This window comes from Pimephales promelas, chromosome 6 (genome assembly GCF_988280905.1).
Source record: "Pimephales promelas chromosome 6, fPimPro1.hap1.1, whole genome shotgun sequence".
NCBI lineage: Eukaryota > Metazoa > Chordata > Actinopteri > Cypriniformes > Leuciscidae > Pimephales > Pimephales promelas.
Window position 1 is genome coordinate 9,071,396 of NC_142774.1, and position 6,137 is coordinate 9,077,532.

The following is a 6,137-nucleotide window of genomic DNA, read 5'->3' on the forward strand; positions in this document are numbered from 1 at the left end:
AAACCCCGCCGTCGCGCTCGCCACAGTTTTAACACTGCGGTAACTCAGACTCGTCGGTAGAAAAACATCTTGTCTCCAATTTTTGTTCAACGGGTCTGGTAGTGTCACATTTCAGTTTGGCCAGTTAACATTTATTTTCTTTGACTGGCAAGAAATACCAGCTACTAGGTTATTTTCTTGTTATGGATTGTCTCTGCAAGTCTGCCGGAAGTTAAGTTTGGGCCAAATTAATGCACATGCGCAGTACTGTTTGTTTATGTTGTCACTGCTGAAAGCGTCTATATGTCACTAAAATAAATGAAATAGTAATGGAAATCTCATCAGTGTAATGATCTCATTGTCATGTTCAAGAAACCAATTTGAAATGATTCCAGCTTTGTGACATGGTACATTATCCTGCTGGAAGTAGCCATCAGAGGACAGGTACATGGTGGCCATAAAGGGATGGACATGGCCAGAAACAGTGCTCAGGTAGGCCGTGGCATTTAAACGATGCCCAATTGAGCACTAAGGGGCAAATCTATTATTTAAATGTACATTTTTAAAGTAAACCACACCAAATTTTGTTAGATTTATACCGATTGTAAGAAAAAAACACAACATTCAAGATATATTTTCTTGTCCTAGTATCTAATGCGGTACATTTAAAGATGCTTCAACATTGGAAATCAATACCAATTTAGAAGTGAACTGCTTTGATGAATCGACCTTGTCTGCGCAGTCTCTGTTGCCTTTAGACACCATTAATGGTTAGGCTCTGCCCTCCTGTGGTCGTCATGGCAACTCCTCCCCTCAGTCACCCTTTCAACAAGTGCAACATGTTCCTGGATCAACATCTTTGCTGATCCTGGAACAACATTCCAATCAACCAATCTGATTTGAATTGCAAGTTTAGAGTTTATCTCAAGTTTAGGCTTACAATCAGGGTTAGGTGCTTCTACATCAGTGTTACTCACCTCTCATTTCCTTCTGATTTTAGGGAGAAGTTATGGGTAGGGTTAAGTTTAGGGGTAGGACTAAATATTCAGACAAGAATGTTGTTCCAGGATCAACAAAATACATCTTAGTTAGCATAATCACTCACAGGGAAGTTGAGCGTCAGAAAGCCTGAGATCTCTGCTTTACTCAGTCATGCCATGAGAACAAAACCCCATGAAACCAGCTGCCTTCTGTTATGTGCTGAAGAACAGTGAAGAGTGTTGACTAATTGATAAATGCTTCCTGATCCGTGGCTGTGCGCGGGGCAACTGAACAGAATTAAATTGCATTGTTGGTCATATTGCTCTGATTTCCAGCTGCACAACTTGTTTTTTCTCTGAATGGAGCCAAACTCTAAAAAGGGTCACAACAACGTATAGGGACTACGGACGATTCTTTGATTCACATTATTCTGAACAGAGATTAATTAAGAGTTTTTTTGTGTTTGTTGTTTGTTGAGTCTGCCATTAGATTTCATGCAATGTTGATTTAAAGTCTCTGGTTATGGTGGCCTCCCACAGTAACACTTATGCATCCGTGTCCCGCTGTGAACATGGAACTGGGCTTGAGCAAAGAATTACTGACGACTGATTTAACTTCACTTCTTTGGATCATTAAGGATGACCGAATGCACACAAGATGTTGGTTTATAAATAACTTGGCAGTATATAACTGAGTTCAGAGCTGTTACTGGTGTCTTGGTGGTCTTCCTCACACAGTGACTCAATTTGTGAGGACAACCCACTCAGGTTTACAGCCTTTAAGCTGTAAATTTAAATTTTAACCTCCTATTTTTCTAGTCATTTAGATTGAATGTGGCCAATATGTAAATGTAAAAAACCTCACTGTTTCAACAGTATAGCCACAAGACATAAATATTTTAGTACAGTAAACTGATTGTAATGTTCAAGAAACCAATTGGAAATGAATCGAGCTTTGTAAGAAGTAGCCATCAGAGGATGGGCACATGGTCAGAAACAATGCTCAGGTAGGCCGTGGCATATAAACAATGTCCAATTGGCACTAAGGGGCCTAAAGTGTGCCAGGAAAACATCCCCCACACCATTACACCACCACCAGCAGCCTGCACAGTGGTAACAAGGCATGATGGATCCATGCTCTCATTCTGTTTACACCATATTCTGACTCTACCATCTGAATGTCTCAACAGAAATCGAGACTCATCAGACCAGGCAACATTTTTCCAGTCTTCAACTGTCCAATTTTGGTGATCTCTTGCAAATTGTAGCCTCTTTTTCCTATTTGTAGTGGAGATGAGTGGTACCCAGTGGGGTCTTCTGCTGTTGTGGCCCATCCGCCTCAAGGTTGTGCGTGTTGTGGCTTCACAAATGCTTTGCTGAAAACCTCGGTTGTAACGAGTGGTTATTTCAGTCAAAGCAGTAGCAAGTCCTGTTTTTGCTCTACAGCTGCAGCAACAGCATAGAAGATCTATTCCGCCAAGACCAAACATTTCAGCATTGTCATATCCATTACCATGCCAATCACTCAGAGAGATTTCATGACAGAAATACATGAGTGTAGCAGCTTTCGTTTCTGCTCTGACAGACGCAAGACCAGCCAAACGCTCTGAGTGTGTGTTAGAAATCAGGAATGGTGAGAAAATTGCTTGGTATGTTTTTCATCTTCAAACCAAACTTAAATCCCATCTGGCATTATGTTCACGCATTAAGTCAGTATGCTGAGAGTAGGAGGTCTTTTGTTGCTGTTTGAATGCATAATAATAGATATGTGTATATATATATATATATATATATATATATATATATATATATATAGATATGTAGATTTTATGTGTGTAGATTTTCATTAATATATATATATATAAACAACATTTTTAAATGCGTATTTTTATATTTCTTCATAGTTTTGCGTTGTATATTTCTTCATAGTTTCGATTATGCTGTTTGAAATGCTTCATGGGATTGTAGCTCTTTCCCCCACTAACGCCGTTGAGTATTATAGTCTTGTACCTTTATATTTAGGGCCCAAGCCCTGAAAGGGCGCAGAGCCCTATTGTTTTCCTTAGGATTATTTTTTTCTATTATTTTTTTTACGACTATTCGGGCACTTTTGGGGCCCTTAACATACTCAAACTCTTGAAATTTTGCACACGTCAGAACCCGCGGCCATCAGGGCCGGGCTGAAGATGGTACCCGGGCGTGGCAGGGGGGCTCGACAGTGCCCCCTGGAACGGGGTCCGAAAACTTGGTCCATAAATCAAACACGCTTGCATGTAATACTATGAAACTCTGTACACATATAGATCTCGTCGGTTCATATATACTTCATACTCTTACTTTTTACCCCAGCTCAACAGGAAGTCGGTTATTTAGGGTTGTTTGTAAAACGCATGCAATGGAATTAGAAATACTCCTCCTAGAGCACTAATCCAAATTCGACGAAACTCGGTCAGCATGCGAGCAGTGATGAAGGGCCAAAGCCGGTGGCACCGCCACCCCAGTGCCTTTAGGAAACTAAAGGAACCGGGGTTGCAGTGCCACCGGCTTGAGCCCGTAATCGCTGCTCGCAGCTATATTTTTTGTTTGATTTTGAAATATTTTTTTTGCTTCAAATCAAACTTTAATGTTATGATTCACCTCTTAGCTGGTTGACTTGGTTTGATGCTTATAACAGTTTTACAAAGACTTTTTACATCCCTATACTTCCGGAACAACACTACTGAAAACTTAATTTAGTTTTTAAAAATTAAACTTCATTAAAAAACAACACAAAAAAACACTGTATGGACAAAAAAAGTTGAAACATTGTTCAAAATATCAAAATTATTTTGTGTTCCACAGAAAAAGAAAGGCATACAGGCTTGGGATGTCAAAGTTCAACTGATTCAACGCCAGCAAAAAACATTGACTGTAAAGCATCTGTTTAGTTAACAGGAATAATTTGCATAAACTGCATATGAACAGCATAATGGACATAGTCTTACAAGCAACTTTATGGAAGACCGTCTGTGCTGCTGTTTGTGAGCAAAAACATCCAAATGTCTCAGTTGGTTTTTAACGTGGCTAATAGATTTCCTATGCTTGTGAACGATGAAACCACACACATAACAGCAGGCTTCAAACTTCCCTTTCAACGCCAGCCAAACGTCCTTGGACCGCTCTCGATAAAGATTTGTACTTACGAAGATAATTCCCAAGAATAATTTTTCACAGACCTTTTACAGAGTTTTTATGAGATCATATAGTAAAGTTCAAGTCAAGTGTAGATTTTCATTAATATACGCATATGTACGCCATTTGTTCCGGTCTCAAGCTGTTAATTCACTTTGAAGCGTGGCCTAAAGCATCTTTGCACTCTCACATGTACATGTTCGTCAACCCGCATGTATATCCCAGCTATGCTTTGATGGATGGATGGAGTCGGTCGCTCTCAACATCTTCAGTTTAGCAGATAATTAATTCAATGTCACTTTGGGCGAGGAATTCCAAACAATGGATTTGTTTGCTGTTGTTTGTATTGGGTTTTAAAAGCAATATGGAAAATTTGACGTAATTCTAGGATATAGCCTTATTCTGACTGGGTGTTGTCACAACAGTCAACCGCAAAAAGGCACACAAATGTGCAACAAATTTGTGATCAGAGAGCGCTTCATGTTGAGTAACAGCATCAGAATCTTTAAAGGCATAAGTGTACTTTTTGATGTATTTTATTATTTAAAATCAATATTTTTATTCATAAATATGTCCTCAATGGTGTACAATTATCTGACATATCCTCGTAAACAAAGAATCTATTATCTTTATATACATGGGATGGGTAGGTCCTCAGAGGCTTCCATGTAGTTCTGCCATCTTGAAAAACTACAGTAGCAGATAGGGACAAAAAGTACTAGGCCAACGTGTTTCCACAGCGCGTTTTTGTGCACATATATATATATTTACATACACACACACTGAATTTTAATTCCAGGCCATCATCACAGGATGTTTAGTATATATATAAACCAATATTCATAACCATCACAAAAGTGTCCATCTCTCCTCCAGAAACGTCAGCATTCTGCCATTGATATCTCTTCAGAGAAGCTCTCATCACCACATATTTACCAAATAAACACCGCGCATACTAGATGATTTGCAAATTCTTATGAAAGTTTTTTTAACTGTCAACTTTATCCATTTATTGTAACGCACTATAGACAAAACTCAGTGACAAAAACTCCATGTGAAAGAAGCCATAGCAGAATAAGTTTCTTCATTTTATATAGTTATTCAAAAGATACATAAAGTTGTTTTTTTTATTGACACTGATGTTGAGCTACACATAAGGAGTTTATTATTTTGGACAGAATGGGGTTGGTGTGGACATAAATCCATCAGTTTAACACACTTAACGACACTTGTGCAAACGTCTATGATGTTCCTCTTGAGGGATGAATAATATGAGGCCATTCAAAATGGCTTGAAGAAAAGCTCAGATAAGATTAATTCAGAGGAAATTAACATGATTCAAATGTGTATTAAACCTTATTGTTTTATTATGGATCTTTAAAAACAAACGCTTTATTTGAGAACAGAGAGAGAGAGAGAGAACAGGTCATTAACTATGGATCTCTTTCGCATGAGCTTCATTTATATATTCTTAGTTTAGATCATTGTAATTTACCTAACGTTGCATTATGAACATTTAATTTAAATGTATTGTTTTTGTGCACGATTCAATGGTGCACATTATTCTAATGGGAAAAAAAATGGCCTTCATAATTTTGGTAACATTCACAATAAGCTTCAATTCCTTAATACTAATATTAATATATAAACTAACAATAAAATCTCATTTTATTAATGTAGGTTAATGTTAATTACATTTACTTTTGTTGACTGTTAAGTCAGTTTTATTCATAAAATATTAACTATATAGTTTATACACCCTGAAACATTAAGAATGTATATGTAAAATTAACTTTAAAATAAAATAACATTGCAATCCAATTAACTCCAGGACAAAATCAAGTCCTGTTTCACTTGGAAAAAAGTAAAAAGCCATTTCATGTTATTAAAACTCATTAAAATCTGCACCACTATATAATTGTTAACAAATTATACCTGAATTAATATTTTTTACTTACTGAATTAATACTTTCCAGCATTTTAATCATTATATAATCCTGTCCCTTT